At 37.7% G+C, this 23,269-nt stretch overlaps 1 pseudogene; it reads right to left on the bottom strand.

Annotated features, from left to right (window-relative positions):
- Nucleotides 1–15,755: 15,755 nt before the first annotated feature.
- Nucleotides 15,756–15,876, bottom strand: LOC135277888 (U2 spliceosomal RNA; annotated as a pseudogene).
- Nucleotides 15,877–23,269: the final 7,393 nt, after the last annotated feature.

The following is a 23,269-nucleotide window of genomic DNA, read 5'->3' on the forward strand; positions in this document are numbered from 1 at the left end:
TTTCAATCTTGTTAGTGGTCCGTCCAGGGTTTCTAATTCTTCTTTATTTAAGCTAGGAGGGTTGTATCTTTCCAGGAAGGTATCCATCTCCTCTAGATTTTCTGGTTTATGTTCATAAAGGTATTTATAGTGACTAGTGACCTTGAATAATCTTTGTATGTCTGTGGTGTCAGTTGTAATATGTCCCATTTTTTAAAATTGCATTTTAGGTTTTGGAGTACATGTGAAGGACATGCAAGATTGTTGCATAGGAACACACATGGCAGTGTGATTTGCTGCCTTCCTCCCCCATCACCTATATCTGGCATTTCTCCCCATGCTATCTCTCCCCAACTCCCCAGCCACCGCTGTCCCTCCCTGTTTCCCCCTGACAGACCCCAGTGTGTGATGCTCCCCTCCCTGTGTCCATGTGTTCTCATTGTTCAACACCCACCTATGAGTGAGAACATGCGGTGTTTGATTTTCTGTTCCTGCATCAATTTGCTGAGAATGGTGGTTTCCAGGTTCTTCCATGTTCCCTGCAAAAGACACAAACTCATTGGTATTTTATGGCTGCATGGTATTCCATGGTGTATATGTACCACATTTTCTTTATCCAGTCTATCATTGCTGGGCATTTGGGTTGGTTCCAGGTCTTTGCTATTGTAAACGGTGTTGCAATGAGCATTCGCGTGCATGTGTCCTTATAGAAGAACGATTTATAATCCTTTGGATATATACCCAGTAATGGGATTGCTGGATCAAATAGAATTTCTGTTTCTAGGTCCTTGAGGAATAGCCACACTGTCTTCCACAATGGTTGAACTAGTTTACACTCCCACCAACAGTGTAAAAGTGTTCCTATTTCTGCACATCTTCTCCAGCATCTGTTGTCTCCAGATTTTTTAATGATCATCATTCTCTTTGCATTTCTGTAATGACCAGTGGTGATGAGCATTTTTTCATATGTTTGTTGGCCTCCTGTATGTCTTCTTTTGTAAAGTGTCTGTTCATATCCTTCGCCCACTTTTGAATGGGCTTGTTTGTTTTTTTTCTTGTAAATCTGTTTTAGTTCTTTGTAGATTCTGGGTATCAGCCCTTTGTCAGATGGGTAGACTGCAAAAATTTTTCCCATTCTGTTGGTTGCCGATTCACTCTAATTACTGTTTCTTTTACTGTGCAGAAGCTGTGGAGTTTGATTAGGTCCCATTTGTCTATTTTGGCTTTTGTTGCCAATGCTTTTGGTGTTTTGGTCATGAAGTCCTTGCCTACGCCTATGTCCTGAATGATTTTGCCTAGGTTTTCTTCTAGGGTTTTTATGGTGTTAGGTCTTATGTTTAAGACTTTAATCCATCTGGAGTTAATTTTAGTGTAAGATGTCAGGAAGGGGTCCAGTTTCTGCTTTCTGCACATGGCTAGCCAGTTTTCCCAACACCATTTATTAAACAGGGACTCCTTTCCCCATTGCTTGTTTTTGTCAGGTTTGTCAAAGATTGGATGGTTGTAGATGTGTGGTGTTGCCTCCAAGGCCTCTGTTCTGTTCCATTGGTCTATATCTCTGTTTTGGTACCAGTACCATGCTGTTTTGATTACTGTAGCCTTGTAGTAGAGTTTGATGTCCGGTAGTGTGATGCCTCCTGCTTTGTTCTTTTTGCTTAGAATTGACTTGGCTATGCGGGCTCTCTTTTGGTTCCATATGAAGTTTAAGGTGGTTGTTTCCAGTTCTGTGAAGAAGGTCATGGGTAGCTTGATGGGGATAGCTTTGAATCTGTAAATTACTTGGGGCAGTATGGCCATTTTCACAATATTGATTCTTCCTAACCATGAGCATGGAATGTTTCTCCATCTGTTTGTGTCCTCTCTTATTCCATTGAGCAGTGGTTTGTAGTTCTCCTTGAAGAGGTCCTTTACATTCCTTGTTAGTTGTATTCCTAGGTATTTTATTCTCTTTGTAGCAATTGTGAATGGCAGTTCGTTCCTGATTTGGCTCTGTTTAAGTCTGTTATTGGTGTATAGGAATGCTTGTGATTTCTGCACATTGATTTTGTATCCTGAGACTTTGCTGAAGTTGCCTATCAGTTTCAGGAGATTATGGGCTGGGACGATGGGATCTTCTAGATACACAATCATGTCATCTGCAAATAGAGACAATTTGACTTCCTCCTTTCCTATTTAAATACTCTTTATTTCTTTTTCTTACCTGATTGCTCTGGCTAGAACTTCCAGTACTATATTGAATAGGAGTGGTGAGAACGGGCATCCTTGTCTAGTGCCAGATTTCAAAGGGAATGCTTCCAGTTTTTGCCCATTCACTATGATATTGGCTGTTAGTTTTTCATAAATAGCTTTTATTATTTTGAGATACATTCCATCAATACCTAGTTTACTGAGGATTTTTAGCATAAAGGGCTGCTGAATTCTGTCAAAGACCTTCTCTGCATCAGTTGAGATAATCATGTGGTTTTTGTCTTTGGTTCTGTTTATGTGGTGAATTATGTTTATAGACTTGTGTATGTTGAACCAGCCTTGCATCCCCGGGATGAAGCCTACTTGATCATGGTGAATAAGCTTTTTGATGTGCTGTTGCAATCGGTTTGCCAGGATTTTATTGAAGATTTTTGCATCTATATTCATGATGGACATTGGCCTGAGGTTTTCTTTTCTTGTTGAGTCTGGGTTTTGGCATCAGGATGATGTTGGTCTCATAAAATGATTTGGGAAGGACTCCCTCTTTTTGGATTGTTTGGAATAGTTTCAGAAGGAATGGTACCAGCTCCTCCTTATATGTCTGGTAGAATTAGGCTGTGAACCCATCTGGACCTGGGCTTTTTTTGGGTGGTAGGCTATTAACTGCTGCCTCAACTTCAGACCTTGTTATTGGTCTATTCAAGGTTTCAACTTCTTCCTGGTTTAGGCTTGGGAGGATGCAAGTGTCCAGGAATTTGTCCATTTCTTCCAGGTTTACTAGTTTATGTGCATAGAGTTATTTGTAATAATCTCTGATGGTAGTTTTTATTTCTGTGGAATCTGTGGTGATATCCCCTTTATTGTTTTTTATTGCATCTATTTGATTATTCCCTTCTTTTTTATTAATCTGGTTAGTGGTCTATTTTGTTGATCTTTTCAAAAAACTAGCTCCTGGATTTATTTATTTTTTGAAGGGTTTTTTGTGTCTCTATCTCCTTCAGTTCTGTTCTGATCCTAGTTATTTCTTGTCTTCTGCTAGTTTTTGAGATTTTTTGATCTTGCTCCTCTAGCTCTTTCAATTTGGATGATAGGGTGTCAATTTTAGATCTTTCCTTGCTTCTCATGTGGGCATTTATTGCAATATATTTTCCTCTAGACACTGCTTTAAATGTGCCCCAGAGATTCTGGTATGTTGTGTCTTCATTCTCCTTGGTTTAAAAGAACATCTTTATTTCTGCCTTCATTTCATTGTTTATCCAGTCAACATTCAAGAGCCAGTTGTTCAGTTTCCATGAAGTTTTGTGGTTCTGAGTTAGTTTCTCAATTCAGAGTTCTAACCTGATTGCACTGTGGTCTGAGAGACTGTTATGATTTCCGTTCTTTTGCACTTGCTGAGGAGTGATTTACTTACAATTATGTGGTCAATTTTAGAGTAGGTGTGATGTAGTGCTGAGGAGAATGTATATTCTGTGGATTTTGGGTGCAGAGTTCTGGAAATGTCTATTAGGTTTGCTTGGTCCAGGTCTGAGTTCAAGTACTGGATATCCTTGTTAATTTTCTGTCTCGTTTATCTGTCTAATATTGACAGTGGAGTGTTAAAGTCTTCCACTATTATTATGTGGGAGTCTCTTTGTAGGTCATTAGGAACTTACTTTATGTATCTGGGTGCTCCTGTATTGGGTGTATATATATTTAGGATCATTAGCCTCTTCTTGTTGCATTGATCCTTTTACCATTATGTAATGTCCTTCTTTGTCTCTTTTGATCTTTATTGGTTTAAAGCCTATTTTATCAGAGATGAGAATTGGAACTCCTGCCTTTTTTTGCTCTCCATTTGTTTGGCAAATCTTCCACCATCCGTTTATTTTGAGCCTTTGTGTATCCTTGCATGTGAGGTGGGTTTCCTGGATACAGCACACCAATGGGTTTTGGCTTTTTATCCAATTTGCCAGTCTGTGTCTTTTGATTGGGGCATTTAGCCCATTTACATTTAGGCTTAATATTGTTATGTGTGAATTTGATCCTGCCATTTTGATGCTAGCTGGCTGTTTTGCCTGTTAGTTGATGCAGTTTCTTCATTGCGTTGATGCTCTTTACCATTTGGTATGTTTTTGGAGTGGCTGGTATTGGTTGTTCCTTTCTATGTTTAGTGCCTCTTTCAGGAGTTCTTGTAGAGCAGGCCTGGTGGTGATGAAATCCCTGAGTACTTGCTTGTTCGTAAAGGATTTTATTTTTCCTTCACTTATGAAGCTTAGTTTGGCTGGATATGAAATTCTGGGTTGAAAGTTCTTTTCTTTAAGGATGTTTAATATTGGCCCCCACTCTCTTCTGGCTTGTAGAGTTTCTGCTGAGAGATCGCTGTGAGTCTGATGGACTTCCCTTTGTGGGCAACCCGACCTTTCTCTCTGGCTGCCCTTAGCATTTTCTCCTTCATTTCAACCCTGGTGAATCTGATGATTATGTGCCTTGCGGTTGCACTTCTTGAGGAATATCTTTGTGGTGTTCTCTGTATTTCCTGGACTTGAATGGTGGCCTGTCTTGCTAGGTTGGGGAAGTTCTCCTGGATAATGTCCTGAAGAGTGTTTTCCAGCTTGGATGCATTCTCTCCATCACGTTCAGGTACACCTGTCAAACATAGATTAGGTCTTTTCACATAGTCCCATATTTCTTGAAGGCTTTGTTCATTTCTTTTCACTCTTTTTTCTCTATTCTTGCCTTCTCGTTTCATTTCATTGAGTTGATCTTCAATCTTTGCTATCCCTCTTCTGCTTGGTTGATTTGGCTATTGAAACTTGTGTATGCTTTGCAAAGTTCTTGTGCTGTGTTCTTCAGCTCCATCAAGTTGTTTATATTCTTCTCTAAGCTGTTTATTCTAGTTATCATCTCATCTCAACTTTTTTCTAGGTTCTTAGTTCCTTTGCATTGGATTAGCATTTGTTCTTTTAGCTCTGAGAAGTTTGTTATTACCCACCTTTGAAGCCTGTTTCTGTCAATTTATCAGATTCATTCTCTATCAATCTTTGTTCCCTAGCTGGTGAGGAGTTGTGATCCCTTGGAGGAAGAGAGGCATTCTGGTTTTTGGTGTTTTCATCATTTTTGTGCTGGTTTCTTCTCATCTTAGTGGCTTTATCTACCTGTGGTCTTTGTAGTTGGTGACTTTTTGATGGGCTCTCTGAGTGGACATCCTTTTTGCTGATGTTGAAGCTATTTCTTTCTGTTTCTTAGTTTTCCTTCTAACAGTCAGGCACCTCTGCCGCAGGGCTGCTGGAGGTCCACTCCAGATCCTGTTTGCCTGGGGATCACCCGTGGGGGCTGCAGAACAGTAAGAGTTGCTGCTGGCTTCTTCTTCTGTTATCTTCATCCCAGAAGGGTACCTGCCAGATGTTGGCCTGAGCTCTCCTTTATGAGGTGTCTCTTTGGGTATACAGGGGTCAGGAAGCTGCTTTAGGAGACATTCTGTCCCTCATTGGAACTCAAGTGTTGTGCTGGGAGCCCTGTTGTTCCTTGAAGAGCTGCTGGACAGGTACCTTTATGTCTGCTGCAGCAGAACTCATAACCACCTCTTTTCCCAGGTGCTCTGACTTAGGAAGATTGGCTTTATTTATAAGTTCCTGACATGCTGCTGCTTTTTTCAGCAATGCCTTCCCCCACACAGGGTAGTTTAGTCACAGTCTGCCAGCAGAGGTATTGCTGAGCTGCCGCAAGCTCTGCCCAGCTGCTGTATGAACTGCCTTTGTATTGGAGGACTGCCTCAGTAGTGGCAGAGACCATTCCCCCACTGAGCTGGACCATCCTGGGTCCAGCTGCACTTGCTGCGAAACTCTCAGTCCAGAGTGTTTCAGATTGCTTGTTCTGTGGAGGTGGTACCTGCTGAGCCAGATCGCCTGGCTCCCTGTCTCAGCCCCCTCCCTTTCAGTTGAATGGTTGGCTCTGTCTCCTAGGCATTCTAAGCACCAGTTGAAATAGTTGCCCAGATTTGTTTGAGTTTCTGTGCACCAATCCATGGTACCAGCCATGCTGAAAACTCGTGGCGCTTTTCAGCCCAGGAATCTCCTGGTCTGTGGGTAGTAAAAACTTGTTTGGACATGCGGTGAGCACTCACCCTCTGCATTGTTCTTGCTGGGAACTGCACTCTGGAGCTGTTCCTATTCGGTCATCTTGGATCCTCATGTTATAATTTTCTTACAATTTACATCTACATATGTTTAAAAACACAATGTAGTACTATCATTTTTTTCAGATACAATGAATCCTATGGTAAGTATAGATTTAATTTTTTAAGAAGCTGCCAAACTGTCATATAAAGTAGATGTAACATTTTACATTCCTACTGGCAATGAGGGTCCCAGTTTCTCTACATCTTTGTCAACACTTGGAATTATTAGCCTTTCAACTTGGGACATTTTAATGTGTGTGTAGCAGTATTTAGTGTTTTTTTTTTTTACTTGTACTTTCCTAATGCCAAATGACATCGAGTATTCTTTTATGAGCTTCTTAGCCATTTATATATCTTGTTTTATAAAACATCCAAATCTTTTGCTTCTTTCTTAATTGGGTTGTTGGTTTTCTTAATGAGTTATAAGAGTTCTTTATACTACAAATATTTATATACACATATGTAAATATACACATATATATTTATTCTTTGTCAGGTACATGTTTTGCAATTATTTTCTCCCATTCTGTGGCTTTTTTTAATTAATTTTTTTACTTGTGGTTTATTATTATGTCTTATCAAAAAATCTTTGCCTAGCCCAAGGTCATAATATTTTCTCCTATGTTTTCTTCTAAAAAGTTTTATCATTTTAGTTTCTATGTTTAGGTCTATGACCTTTTTTTAAAAAAATCATATTTTAGGTTCTGGGGTACATGTGCTGATCATGCAGGATTGTTGCATAGGTACATACTTGGCAAGGTGGTTTGCTTTCTACATCCCTCTGTCACCTGTAACTGGCATTTCTCCCCCATGTTATCCCTCCCAGCCTGCCCACCCACCACTGTCCCTCCCTTAGCCAACCCCCCTTTTTTAAATGTATCTTTGTGTATGGTTTAATGAAAGGGTTGAGATTCATTTTTCCCATACATATACCCACTTATTTCGGCATAATTTACTAAAAAGAGTACTTTTCAGGCCGGGCGCAGTGGCTCAAGCCTGTAATCCCAGCACTTTGGGAGGCCGAGGCGGGTGGATCACCAGGTCAAGAGATCGAGACCATCCTGGCCAACATGGTGAAACCCCATCTCTACTAAAAATACAAAAATTAGCTGGGTGTGGTGGCATACGCCTGTAGTCCCAGCTACTCCGGAGGCTGAGGCAGGAGAATTGCTTGAATCCAGGAGGTGGAGGTTGCAGTGAGCCGAGATTGTGCCACTGCACTCCAGCCTGGCGCCTGGCAACAGAGCAAGACTCTGTCACAAAAAAAAAAAAAAAAAAAAAAGAAGAAAAAGAAAAAAAAAAAAGAGTACCTTTTATCCCATGAAATATTTGATGCCATTCTTGAAAATCAATGGACTATATATAATTTTTGTCCTATTTCTGGACTGTCGTTGTTGTTCCATTAATCTAAATGTCTATTTTTTGTCACTATTGTACTGCCTTGATTACTGTAGCTTGATACTGTAGCTTGAAATCAGATGGTGTAAGTCCTTCAGGTTTATTATTTTAAAAAATTGTTTGGAGATTCTAGATTCTTTGAATTTCCATGTAAATTATTCAGTAAGCTTGTCAATTTTAATTTACATTCATTTTTGGAACATATTTTTACTGGACATGGAAACAAAAATTGACATCTTCTTTGGTCAGTATTTTAGAGAGCTAAACCTATTATCTTTGAATTTGCATAATTTCTGACAAGCAATTTGATGTGATTTTTGTCTTCATTTCTCTGGATGTGATGTGTCTTTGTTCTCTTGTTATTTTTAAGATTTCCTTTTTTAACAGTTTTTCAGCTGTTTGATTCTAGTGAAACTTGGCAAGGTTTCATTTATGTTTATTTTATTTGGATTTTATTTTGCCTTTTCTATCTGTGAATTTATAGTTTTTAAAGTCAAATTTGGGAAAATTTTGGCCATTCATTTTTAAATATTTATTCTGTTTATTTGCTTCTTCTGGAATTCCAATTGTACATACATTAAGACACGATATTTTCTCACAGGTCAAGAGAGATGAATCTTTTTCGGTCTTTTTTCCTTTGCGCTGCATTTTGGATACTTTTATCACTATGTGTTTATGCACCATGACACAGCCTTCCATAGTGTCTAAATCTGCTGTTTATCCCATGCAGCAAATTTTTCATTTCAAAAATTGTGGGTTTTTTTTAAATTAATATTTCCATTTGGATCTTTTTTATGTTTTCCATTTCTGTCCTCATTTTATTCGTGTTTTAATGTATATGAGTATATATATATATATATCATGTTTCTATATGTGATGCTATATATATATTCATATATATATATACCAGATAAATATATATGTGCATATATACCTAATATATATATATATACACACACACACATTTGGTGTGTATATATATATGATGATATATAGAACTGTATATATAGCATCATATATAGATACATATTTTTACATATAGATGTAAAATAAAACAAAATGTTAACAGACAAGAACTTTAAAATAGCACAAATCATATATGATTTTTGCCATCTTTTTAATTTTGAGTTTATTCTATTGACTGACTTTTCTTCAGCATATGGTTCCCAATTTCCTGCCTCTTCACATATGCAGAAATTTTTTATTGGATGCTGTAAGTTGTGGTTTTACATTTTAGGGTGCTGCATTTTGTAATATCTTTAGTGTGGATCTAGATTACCTTTACTGTACTGCTCTTTTAGCCTCACTTTTAAGGTGAAGTTCTTCTGGGTATCTGCTACATGCACCATATGTTCATGAAGGTCTCTTCATTTTGGCTTGTGGGAATTCAGATGATTCCCAGACCTTTGTAAGCTGCGGGAATTGTTCAGCTTACAGCTCCTCCATAGTTGTTTCTCTCTCTGAGATTGCTCACATCCAGTGATGTCTTTGTAGATTGATATTCAGCCAAAGACTCAACAGAACTCCTATAAGCTGCCTAGAACACTTTTTCTGTGTGACATCTTCCTTCTCAGTAGTCTGTTCCCCAAATCCTAATTGCCTTAGCTTCCCCAGATGCCAATTTCTCTCTTCTCAACTCACTGACATTGCCAAGCTTTGTTTGGATTCCTCTTCCTGTGCATGCTGCAATGGAAATTAACTCCAGGTAGAAAGTCTGGGCAAAGGTACGGCTCAACTCATTTGTTTCTCTTTCCTCAAGGATCACCATCTCATGCTATCTACTATCAAGTATCATAAAACACTTATTTCCTCAACTTTATCTTGTTTTCTAGTTGTTTATGTTTGAAGGGTGATTATGTATACCCATTATCTCTTGTGGCCAAACTCTGACATAATTTAGAATGGAGTCAGTTTTAGAAAATCCTGTCATACTCATAGGTATGGGTAAAGACTTCATGACTAAAACACCAAAAAGTAATGGCAACAGAAGCCAAAATTGACAAATGGGGTCTAATTAAACTAAAGAGCTTCTGCACAGCAAAAGAAACTATCATCAGAGTGAACAGGCAACCCACAGAATGGGAGAAAAATTTTGCCATCTATCCATTTGACAAAGGGCTAATATCCAGAATCTACAAAGACATAAACAAGTTTACAAGAAAAAAACAGGCCAGGCTTGGTGACTCATTCCTGTAATCCCAGCACCTGAGGCAGATGGATTACCTGAGTTCAGGAGTTTGAGACCAGCCTGGCCAACATGGTGAAAACCTGTCTCTACTAAATATACAAAAATTAGGTGGGCGTGGTGGCAGGCACCTGTAGTCCCAGGTACTTGGGAGGCTAAGGCAGCAGAATTGCTTGAACCTGGTAGGGAGAGGTTGCAGTGAGTCGAGATTGTGCCACTGCCCTCCAGCCTGGAAAGGAAGGAAACTCCATCTCAGAATAAAAATAAAAAAAAGAAAAAGAAAAAAAAAACCCATCAAAAAGTTAGCAAAGAATTTGAACGGACATTTCTCAAAAGAAGACATTTATGCAGCCAACAAACATTTGAAAAATGCTCATAATCATTGGTCATTAGAGAAATGCAAATCAAAACCACATTGAGATACTATCTCACACCAGTTAGAATGACGATCATTAAAAAATCTGGAGACACCGGATGCTGTAGAGAATGCGGAGAAACAGGAATGCTTTTACACTATTGGTAGGAGTGCAAATTAGTTCAACTATTGGGGAAGACAGTGTGGCAATTTCTCAAGAATGTAGATCCAAAAATACCATTTGACCCAGCAATCCCATTACTGGGTGTATACCCAAAGAATTATAAATTATTCTCCTATAAAGACACATGTACCTGTATGTTTATTACAGCACTATTCTCAATAGCAAAGACTTGGAACCAATCCAAATGCCCATCAATGATAGACTAGATAAGGAAAATGTGGCACATATATACCATGGAATACTAGGCAGCCATAAAAAATGATGAGTTCATGTCCTTTATAGGGACACGGATGAAGCTGGAAACTATCATTCTCAGCAAACTAACACAGAAACAGAAAACCAAACACTGCATGTTCTCACTCATAAGTGGGAGTTGAACAATGAGAACACATGGACCCAGGGAGGGGAACATCACACACCAGGGCCTGTTGGGGCATGCGGGGCTAGGGGAGGGATAGCATTAGGAGAAATATCTAATGCAGGTGATGGGTTGATAGGTGAAGCAAACTACCACGGTGTGTATATACCTATGTAACAAAACTGCATGTTCTGCACATGTGTCCCAGAACTAAAAGTATAATAATAAGAAAAAGAAAATCCTGTCATGCCTTTGAAATATGAAAGTAAAATTGAAATGTACCTTCAGCTGTAAAAATAATAAAAAGAATTTATTATTTGATCTCTTATTCTCTGGAGTCCAATTCCTTCTTCTAGCCAGAAAAATGAATAAAATTGACCAAGCAAAATTATAATAACTGAGCTTGTTTTGATTTTAAAATATATGAGGGAGGAAATCAGTCAATATAAATTAGTCACAACTGTTTCTCCCCCACTACAGAGTCTCTTCTAACTCTCTTTCCTCTATAACTGACATTGGGGTCCCAGTCAGCATGGTAGCAAAGAGAGAGGCCTTTGGTCCATGTTCTGTCTTATGCTGAGATGTTCCCTTCCCCCTCTCATCATGGATATCCTACACCAGTGCCTTCTGAGGTCTCTGACTAGTCTGGTCCTGTCTCATGTTTTTAAGGTGTCATCTGTGGATGCCTCTGGATCTTGTCATGGTCCCTAGTTCTAAAGTCCCCATAGTGGTTTTTATCTGTTCTACTGATTATCTAAATCTGTGACCCTTGCGGGTGAGCCGACAGCCATCAGCTGATTTTTCTCACCATGACACAGAATGCAAAATTATTCCTGGTGGCCTTCAAACATTTTCTTGGGCATTTCTCTTCTGCCTAGAAGCTACATAGTACCAGCACCAGTCTAAATGCAGGGCTTTGCTAAAGGGTTTACCATAATCCGCTTTCTCTTTCCCAAAGGCACTAGTACCCAAATAGGTGAGTCACGTCACTCATACCTGTAACTCTCCCATTCTCTTTCTCTAGTTTCTAAATTCTACTTCTCTTAGTGAAAGGGAATTCTCCTTTCTTGTCATAAAGAAACTTCCCCTGCAAAATAGTCTCTGTTCTCTTTATGCTTAGTGTCATGTAAATACAATACTCTAAGACTTGAAAGAACCAAGCCCAGACTTTTGAATGTAAAGGGAAATATGGGGAAATTATAAAACACTTTTGTTCTTTAACAAAGAATGACTTTATGACGACAGTCTTGCAATCAATTAAAAATGTCAGCCTAGGGACTCAGAGAAGAATAAAAGACCTGTTTGTTCTGTATCTACCCTCACCCTGAATCAATACATGCCATTCACCAGATGATTGATTCAACAAATCAGGCAGTCACTACACACCTAAGGACTAAGGAACAAAAAATAAAGGAAACACTGATTTAATACCTGAAAAATACTATTTTTTACCTTTTCTATAGTAAATCTTTGCATGAGGATTGACTTCCATCATATTCTTGTCTTTTCTCCTAGCATCCACATGGCCTAGTTGTAAAAGATAGTAAGATCTAAGATGTATAGATTACATGAGGTATGTCAGGCACTGCTCTCATTGCTTTAAACTCATTTAATCCCCACAACAATGCAGTATGGCTTATCATTACCCTCATTTTACAGAACGGAAAGCTGAGGCCCAGAGAGATTAAGTAACTTGCTCAAGATCACATAGACACTTTGTCTTGGCTAAATGAGTGGATCTTTAATTCTCAGCATTTTCAGCTGTGAAGTAAGAATAACAATTATAATAACATAAATGAGACAGTATATATAGTATTTCAGCAAAAGCTTCCCAGATCCAGATGGCCTGGGTTCAAATTCTGTGTTTCCAAGTCACTGTCTGGTAACCCTGGGTTCCCTGACCTCTCTGTACCCTGGTTGCCTCATTTGTAAGGCAGGAACGATGATAAGTGTATTTTCCTCTGAAGATTATTATTAGGATAAAATAAATAAGCACAAGACTTGAACCAAAATCTGGTACACAGCAAGTGATCAATTAATGTTACTATTTCCAAAGGCCTACCCTACCTTATCTGAAATCCTGGCAGCAAGGTGAATTTTGGAATTTGGACGCCTTCACATTTTACACACGGGATAGAGTCCACATGGCATTATGGAGTATACCCAATGAGGTCACAGAAAACACCATGACTGAACATTAAGACTTCTGCCTCAAAATGCATGGATATTCAGGCTGAGTGAGAAAGATAAAGACTAAAAACAGCCTACGGCAGTTCAGTTCAGGTTTTGCTACTGAATCAATCATTGCAAAATGTTAGTTTTCAGAGACTTTTTATTTTAGAATTTCAGATGAGGTATTTTGGGCTATATTATTTTATATTATAATTAAAGAATGTGACCTATGTAAGCCAAGCTAAGCACAATGTCTGGTATATAATAAGCTCTCTATCAGTGTGCATTTGCCATTGATTTTGAAATTAATACCATTAGCATTATTACTATATTAAATCCACAAAATATCTATAGTTGGAACAGTATCTTCATAGTTATTTTACATATTCTCCTAGTCATTTCTCCACATAACTTCCTGTAAAGTTCTCAAATTTCCTTATTCTGTCATATTTTATGGCTGGGCATGGAGCTCATCTATCCCCTTTATTTCATCTGCCTTCCTTGGTGACCAGTCCCTTATTTGACTCCCCAACCTTGTCTCTGTGATAGGATCAGTGACAGTTAAGGAAACAGCACAGTCTCATAGTAAAAAGGAAAAATGAATATAATAAGGGCTGTCATTTATTGCACATTTGCCCTGGGATCTATACTAGATACTTTATATAATTCTCTCATTTAATCCTCCCTACCACTAAATGGAGCAGGTATTATCACTCTCATTTTAGAGATTGAGAAACTGAGGCACAGATTAAATGATTTGCCTAAGGACTTTAGGAAGAAGTCCTTGAAATTTTTTTTGTCTCCTTCTATGAGAAAAGATCTTAGTTTATTCACATTTTCTAAAAGATACACACTGTTCCAAGATTTAAGAACCACTGAGACAATAGATGTTGTAAAAAGACTTGATATTTGTGCAGACTAATGGGTGCTATTGATTCCCAATTCAGGTAGGATTTATTTGCAAGTCTCCCCTCAGACCTAGGCAGTATAGCTCCCAGGTCACTCCGCAAAGAAAGGGATTAAAAGACATCCCCAACAATAATGTTTCAGAACCACAAGCTGCAGCCTCAACTACTCAGGCCACCTTCAGCGTTTTTCCCACAACTTCTATTTTGTTCATGCCCTACATCTGATGGTGTACTCTCCCCAGTCAGTCTCCTCACCAGATTACTCTCCTTTTAAACCAGAGGCCATGTTTAATTCTTCCTTCTATCCATCCCAAACTACAATGTTTTACACGTTGTGACTTTTTAATATGCTTTTGATGAAACAGAAACTAAAGCTGTATCTCAAGGGATATCTTAGATGGGCATTTCAACTTCAATTGTGTCCTTATTTCTCACAATAAAGACACAATTGAAAGACTGAAATTCAGCTACAGCTCTTACCTTTCTCTGAGCTCCCAGAAACTGAGGACGCTAAGATTTCTTGTCCAATAACTGTAAAAGAAAATTTTAAACAGAATATTTCCTTAGGCAAATATCTGCTTAATTATTCCTATCTACCAGTCTCTGAAATCAGAAAATGTACTCTGCTCTTCCTCCAGTCCCTATATGTGTGAAGTTTGCTGTATATTCATTTATTTATTTATTTTATTTCTTAGAGACAGGGTTTCACTCTATCACCAGGCTGGGTGATAGTGGTGTGATGGTGGCTGGAGTGCAGTGGTGCAGTTCTAGCTCACTGGACTCAAGCGATCCTCCTGCCTCAGCTTCCCAAGTAGCTAGGACTACAGGTGTGCATGACTACCCCTGGCTAATTAAAAAAATTTTTTTAAGAGACAGTGTCTTACTATATTGGCCAGGCTGTATGTGTGAGGTTTAGATGTGTAGAAGACAGTGGTGGATAGAAACTCTCAAAACCCAAGCCAATTTGAAAATGATAAAATAAATAGTAATCCACAGACAATCCCCCTCATTTCCTTATTTTCTAGTATAGCTTTTCTATGAAACACACATATAAAAATGATAGAATAAAAGCTTAGTTATAAGGATATGACTTCTGCTCAACATCTGTGGAACATGGACTATAAAGCTATTTAATTTGAGTCTTTCTGTTCTCCGGAAATGATCTTTATCCCTTTTCCTTCAGTAAGGAGTTTGTTTGCATGAAAGTATGAGTCTTTATAACCCACTGGCACTATTCTTTTTGCTTTCTTTGAAGACAATAAACTCTCAAATTTATGTTTCTGTAATCATTGAAGTATTTGCTGGAATCTCATTTTCACATGGAGAAATTTAGGGGCAGCAGAAAGTAGTGGGTGGGAAAGTTCTGGAACATGTCTTACTTGTTTTTAATTAGACCACGACTCACAGATCAATGAAAATAGAAATGTTTCAAAAGAAAACTTTTATGTAATTGAGAAAATGTCAATTGCCTAGATGGAAAACGTATTATTATGAAATCTTGGGGAGCGACTGTAGGAAGAGGCAGGGCACTAAAAGATGCCCTTAAGCTTCTCTTTGGCATTACCACTATATACTATTTGATGTGTCCAAACCATACTGCCCCACTATTGAAAAGTGTGAGTAAATTTTTCATTTTTAGTTTGTAAGCATTGAGAAATAGAAGGCACTTCTTTTTATTCTTTCCTTTTTCTTTTTCTTAAGGTGATAATCTATTTACCTCACTATGTATTCTGGGTACCACAAAGATACCAGAGAGTTCAGAATAGAAAATGTATGCCTACCCTTAATATTAGCCCATAAAACTCCTCAAATTGCATCTTGTAACTCTTTTCAAATGAGTCCATTGAAAAGGTAATATTAAGTTAAACATACATAGTTTTGCTTTTATAATAAAAGTCTGAAAAATCTGAGAAAACTCTTAGTTTTTTCTTTATCTGAGAACCCATTCTATAATAATAATACACTTGATCTTAGCCAAAAGGCCAAGAAATTATCTAAATAATAATGGACACATACTGACATATTTCTTAATTTCTGAATAAAAAACTGAAACTGGAATAGTGAAATTACTTATCTAATGTCACTCAGTAAAGGACTAAAATTTTGGAGAAAAAGGGTTTCTTTTCACTTTACAAATAGTAAATCCAAACTGAATAAGTTAAATAATTTTTTTTAAATGTAACAAAGTTTAATTTCTTTCATCTTGTGTGTGGTAAACATTAAACTCTAAAACTCAAATATATTCTCTTTAATTTTTTTAATAGATAAATCTATCAATGTTAAATATTCATATTGTTACACACTTCTGGTTTGTATATCAACTTTTAAATTAAATTTTTTATTACAAATTAATACAAAAGAAAAGAGGGAGTATTAACAACAACAAAAAAGTGTCACATTCTAGTTTCCCAGTAGAATAGAAGAGCACTTCCTTTTCTCACGATGACCTAAGCTCCCTGGATGGTTGGCTCACATCTCATTAGAATTCGTTTCTCCCTCCAGCAGAGCAGTCATGTTGCTTCTCCCAGCGGCTGATTGGGCCTGTCTTTCTCAGGTTCTCAGCTGACCCCAGGTTATTACATTCCCAAGGCTAAAGACTTTCCTTTTTTCCAGTACTTAAACTTCACTCCTCTCCTTACTCTGAGAGGTAACATAGAAAGACTGCTGGATTATGGCTCTTTCAAACTGATGCCTGATCTATTCTCTCTCTTTCATTCCTGGGAGCAAATGGGGAAAGATATGCTTAATTCCTTATGTGACTTTGACCTCTATTGTCTCAGTTAATAGAATGGACGTTTGAAATTTTGCACTAAAAAATTGTTATAGTTATTGTGTCAGCTTTATTTCAACAAAGCAAGCATGCCACTGGAATGAATATTGCAAATAACACTGGAAAATAAAGGAATCATTGAACAAGAATTAAGTCACTAACCTATTTTATTTTAATACTATAGATATAGATTCTGCAAAAGAATGATATACTTCCTTAGTTTACATAGGAATGGACTAAAGTGTGTTTGGTGAGGGGTCATTTTTGTGGCTTACAACTCTGGAGGATTATTTTTACAGCCTGTAGAACCAGACTGGAGAAACAAAGCTGAAGGTGCTTTGATGTCTAAATTCCATTGATAACTTTCAAGCAAAAAATAACAGTAGAGTGAGCTGTGGAAATAGTAGTGGAAGAGAGAGGATGTTTCAAGAAAAATATTTCACACAATTATTTAACATGGAGCTGATCAAACAAAATAAGATTGTGAGCCATTTTTTTTTCCTATGGAAAAAAAAAGGATGTTTGCATTCTTAATTTTTCTTTTCAACTGAGTCCAAGTATGAAGAGTCTAAGGCTGGCTGAATCTTCCAGTACTCCTTCAGAGAAGGCTTCATAGAGGAATTAAGAAAACCAATATTAAAGAAAGGAAGCTATTTTAATGGGAATGTGGAGAGCAGGGGAGAGGGAGACAAGAATATAAAACAAAGTCAAAAAGGGAAATACCTCCAAAAATCTAAATTTCTTCTCCTTTGCTGGCAATTTGCAACTCTGACCCAACTCTGATAAATTAAATGCAGTGGTTTTTAACCAAGCATAAGTATTGGAACCACTCATGGAGCTCTGGCACCACACAGCTACCACAACGCCACCCTAGGGTTTCTAAACCAGAATCTCTGGAGGTGGGGCATGGGCATGAATCATTTTAAAATTAGCTCCACCAGTTGTTCTAAAGCACACTACTTTTCTAGTGTAATCCCCATTTACCCCAGGCCTTACCACCCTGTTCTTACAAACAGAACCACCATACAACATAGCTCAATCTCATGGCCCTGGGTACAATTGCAGTGTCTCATTTCTATATTTCTGTAGTCCCCAGATACATAGAACAGAGTTGGCAAGCCCTCCTCCCAGATCTTTCCACCTGGAATCCCTTGTTGTGGGCTAGTACAGACACTTGAGAGTGGTTCTTAACATTAACGCCCTGTTCATAGTAGCAACTCCTATCCTGGTGCAAACCCAAAGTGCAAACCCTCAAGCTGAAACAACACTTATCATTTCAGAACAGGCTGTGTTATGCCCAGATATGATGAAAATGGTGCTCTTCCCTAACCTGTATCCTGCTTCATCCCTTTGGTCCCTAAGCCACATGATAGGTGCCTCTGTGCCTGGAAAAAGAGAATCCTCAGCGTCCTCCTGCAGTCCCTGCCTCCATCAGGGTTCAGACCAACACCATGAGACCCGTCAATAAAAAAGACAACCTCTTGTCCACTCATATCCCTTTCCATCTCTACCCTCACACACCCTTTTATTTGAAGACACTTTCCTACTATTTAAATTATTTTACTCAAGTCACCTCTTTGAGATTTTAGCTGTACCTTTTTATCAAATCCACCAAAATTTAAAATCCCAGTTTTAATTGAGGTGATATCCTATTACACATTATTCTTCTAAAATAATACCATTTCTTTCAAATTACGAAAATATAGCTAAGTCCAAGGGGATCACATGTGTCAGGTTCAAGCCCCAGCTGAGGTCGGAGGGGAATGGGTGGATGGGGGCAGTGAGCTAGCAGAACACTCAAGAGACAGCAGATAGATGAGACATGGCTTTATTCTGCAGCTCCTTCACCGTGTCAGTGTTACTTTTATATACCTCACAAACCATGGTGGCTGAGAGCCAGGTAATGAGCTTCTCTATGTTATGTCTACATAGCTGTGATTTTATAAAGCATGGGAATGTGTGCCTGCACTCCAATCCTGCTGGGTCATGCAGGATGTTCACTTTGGCCTATGGCTCCCTGGCTGCAGCAAAGCCGTGTTCCTTACAACATGGTCTTAGATCAAGTGAATTGGTAAATGTCAACCTCTATAGCTATCCAGAAAATGCAGTTAGTATCTGCATTTTCAAGCTCAAGGCCCAAGAACCCTTGGGATTGCCACATGGATGAGGGGAGAAAAAAAAGGGTTGAGAGGACATTTGATAGAATATGTTTTCTCAGATCTACAATAAAAAAAAAAAAAACAGAACAAACAAACAAAAATCTATTTGAAAACTCCCTGTATCATGGCAGCAGTTCACAATCTCCTTCCATAGTCTTTGCTCCCTGCCTCATTTCCACTTCCTAAATCTTCTTCCTAGAGTTTTTCATCTTTGCAAATGATTCCACCATCCAGCCAGTTCTTCAAGCCAAACACTGCTTGTCAAATTTGGCTCTTTCTTCTCCTTCTCCTCTCCTCCAACAACAAATCTATAACCAAGTACCATCAGTTCTATGCTCTAAATTTCTACTGATTATATTTCCTTCTCTTCATTTCAACTGTCTCTAATCCAGGCTGACATCATGACTTGCTGAGACTAATGCAATAAGCCACAGCTGATTTTCTCACATCCACTTTTATACCCTGAAAATGTTTTGTCTAGTATAATCAGATTAATTTTTAAAAAATATCTGCCTCCTCTGCCCTTAAAAATCTTAAAATCTTCCTAAATCCTCTGAACATCAGAGTCTTCAACTATAAGTTGGGGATAATAACTCCTAAATTGATGGTTACTGTAAGAATTTAAAAGATTATAAAATATATGTATAGAGATTATGTATATAAAAAGCCTAATACTGTACTTCACTTGGCACATGTCAGAAGGTATTACGCTTATCAGTTTTCTTTCTAAGGCAACTGAGGACATGGGACTAAATGGAGAAACAAATTTCATTTTAGCTCTAAACCCGTATGATGCTGTGTTATGCAAAGAAGCTGGGATGTACCTAAATTTTAAACTTGATGTCATTTTTTTGTTGTTGTTTTCCATTGGTAATAAAATTCGGAACCAGAGGGACACAAATATGACTCATATAAGGTTATGTCAAAGGTGACAAAAATCACATTTGTCTTCATACTGCACTCTGCCAGCTTCAGCTCTGTCATCTTTTCTTCTGCTGGCTCATGGGTTGCTGATGGATTGTTCAGGTGGGGGTCAAAAGAAGAGAGTCAGAGCTTCAAATAAGTCACCTTAAAACAAATTCACATAAGAGATTTCATATAAGCGCCCCTCATCTAATCTTTGCCTCACTTTTACTTTTTAATGAGGAAGGGGTTTCTAAAGGTGAAACTCATGGGTCAGGTTTTTCAAGTTGACCCTGAAGAAGAGAGAGAATAATCAGAAAGAGGCATAACAGATGGTCTTCTGAGAACGGTAATACTTTTTTAATTGAATTGAACTGAATTGAATTGAAGGAGTCTCTAGGGTTTTCCTCCACAAGAATCTGAGGGTCAAGACACTGAGGAGTGAAAAGTTTGCAGTATTTTCTGTGGCTCCTAAAATTATTTCATATCTCCTTTATCTGTATATATACAAAGCCAGTAAATGGGCTAGTTCCTGCATGTGCAGCAATTATTGGAAAAAGGAGAAGAATAAATAACACACAAAACAGAAAGAAAAGCCTGTTCCTCAGCACCCACTTTGAGATTCCCAATGAAGATATGAAATATACATATATATGTATATACACAACACCTTCTTCCAAATGCATATGTCTGTGCTCTACTCTTTTGCTGATTCTAAGCCTCAATCCTCGAAAGGAAGCCCTTGGTTCAATCATCCATCACATGCTCGACCACCCCAGAGTTTCTGTAGATGTGTGAATCACATCATTTCTTCTTCTATCTGTAGTATATAAACATATCTCTCTCAATGAATGAAGCATAAATTTACTTGATTCTTGAAGATAAACAAAGAAATGAACAATGAAGTTGGAGAGGTACCCTCAGGGCTAGTTCCTACAGCTTAAATCTGTCTTCATCCATAATTTGGAGGTAGAAGGCCTACCTTGTTGGCTGTTATAAGAAACAGAGATATAAATGAAAAACCTTATACATAGTAGTCAGTTACTTTTTTCCCTTTATAAAAGGGAATTATGTCTCCAAATTGGACATTGCAGCCATAACTCCAGAACAAGTATCATAAGGATGCTTCAAATATTCCATAGCTCATGGTCCCAACATACATGTTTTAAATGTCATATAATTGAAGAGCATTTTCACCAACCCATTAGACTTCCAAGGACATATTTGGCTTTCTGTTATGAATTCCAATATTTAAAAATCTTGGGAGAAAGTCTTCTGTAATATAGTATGTCAAATGCAAGCTTTGTTTTGTTTATTTATACTAAATAGCCTCTAACCCCAGTCCACTATGTTGTACACGATTTATTTATAAAGTCTTCAGCCAAAGATAGAGTTCCTTGAGTTCTGAGTATACATGAACTTTCCTCCAGCAAATTAGTTTTGGTTGGTTTTTCTGATGTGACTTTGATTTTGCATGTTTGTCATTTATGTTTAGAAAAAAAATACATAGCTATGAATAGAATTTTTTTCCAGTGAGAGGATTTTCATTTGAGTATAATATTTAGAACTAAAATTAAATGTACTGAATATATTCACATATAGATTATAAATTCTGTAGATAGTGACATGATTCTTACACCATAAGTAAGTCATAAAGTTATATAAGTTTTGAAATATAATTTTCAAATAAAATATAATTTTCAAAATGTTTAGTGAGCTCAGCTGACCCATCCCTTGAAGAGCACTCAAATTTCTTCCCTGGGAATATCAGAAATCACACAAAAATTTCCTATCTTTTAAAATGTAGGAAAATTCAAGTTTCTCTTGCTAAGTGAAGTACATGCTATTCTTCAAGATAATTGTCATGTGGCTATTTTGGATAGCTATCTAATCTTGTATTCTTACCAAGAGACAATATTATTTGAAAGGAAACTGTATTTGTATGAGATGTGGGGAGGGAGATTCTAAAAGTATGAAAATTCCCATCCAAATCTTCAGCATTTTATCAAAACTAGGTATTTTCAGAATATTAATAAAACTAAAAATGCCAGGTGTGGTGGCTCATGCCTGTAATCCTGGTAATTTGGGAGGCCAAGGCAGGTGGATCACCTGAGGTCAGGAGTTCAAGATCAGCCTGGCCAACATGGTGAAACCCCATCTCTACTAAAAATACAAAAATTAGATGGGCGTGGTGGTGGGCCCCTGTAATCCCAGCTACTCGGGAGGCTGAAGCAGGAGAATCACTTGAATCCAGGAGGTGGAGGTTGCAGTGAGCCAATATCTCACCATTGCACTCCAACCTGGGCAACAAGAGTGAGACTCCATCTCAACAAAATGAAATAAAACTAAAAAGTAAGGTAGGCATATTTGATAGTAATACTCATTTTACCATTTATTTTGATACTATTCTTTGTAAAAGCATTCATCAAATTATTTCCTAATTGAGATATTAATATATAAAATTTTATGTAGTAAAGAGCCACTTTCTACAGGAATCTGACTCAACTATAGATTTAATGTTATGCTAAGGCATTGCCTATTCTTGAGACTACTAGCTATGCCTAATAACATAACCACAAACACATAATACTGTTTAAAATGCTTTTATATACATTACCATTTATCATTTAACCAAGTATAGTTATGAACTTCCGTGAATTCTTTTGAATTGGTCAAAATGTAAAAAACAAAACAAAATAAAACTATATTTATATCTCTTATTAGCATTTTGCTGATAAACTTTCCCAGAAGAATAAACATAAGTTTTAAACAAATACGTCAAAAAACTGGTTTCTCATTTGATGACAAAAATGCACATACCATGGCTACTATGAATCTTACTTCATTCATCATTTTAAATATATAAAATACAATCTGCAATTTAACCTGAATGGGGTCGCCCAGGGAATTGGCCAGATATCACAAAGCTTGGGGACTAGAGCCTGACATGTTAAAACCAGGCTAGGAATTCTTCAAGAAAGAGCCAAAATCCAGAAAGGAAATGCAGGGTCTAAATCATTGGTCTTAAAAAGCGTAAAGAGTCATAACTGGAGAAACCAGGTATAAACAACAGAACCATAGCCTGGATCGGGGCTGGCAATGAGAATTTAATCCAAGGGGCAAATAATAGGTACAAGTGGAATGGAATGGGAACATGCAGAAAGTCCTGGAATTACTGGGCATGGAATTAGAGTGTGCACTGCACACCTTCATCTGTCATCTGGTACCAAGCCATGAGGGAAAACATTAAAGATGCATGTAGGAGAAGAGAGATAATATAGATAAAGACTTGGTAATTTTAACTATTATACCCTGTTATGATGTTATTAAAATGCAATTCTAAGAGATTTTCTTTTCTTTTTATTTTTTCCTTTTTTGTTTTTTCTTTCTGATACATGGGCTCACTCTGTCACCCAGGCTAAAGTGCAGTGGCATGATCATAGCTCACTGTCACCTCAAACTCCTGTGTTCAAGCAATCCTCCCACCTCAGCCTCCTGAGTAGCTGATACTACAGGCATGTGCCACCATACCTGCTTAATTTTTTTTAGAGATGG

The sequence above is a fragment of the Aotus nancymaae genome, unplaced genomic scaffold, assembly GCF_030222135.1.
Source record: "Aotus nancymaae isolate 86718 unplaced genomic scaffold, 86718_ANA_hifiasm-v0.15.2.pri h1tg000033l, whole genome shotgun sequence".
Taxonomy (NCBI): Eukaryota; Metazoa; Chordata; class Mammalia; order Primates; family Aotidae; genus Aotus; species Aotus nancymaae.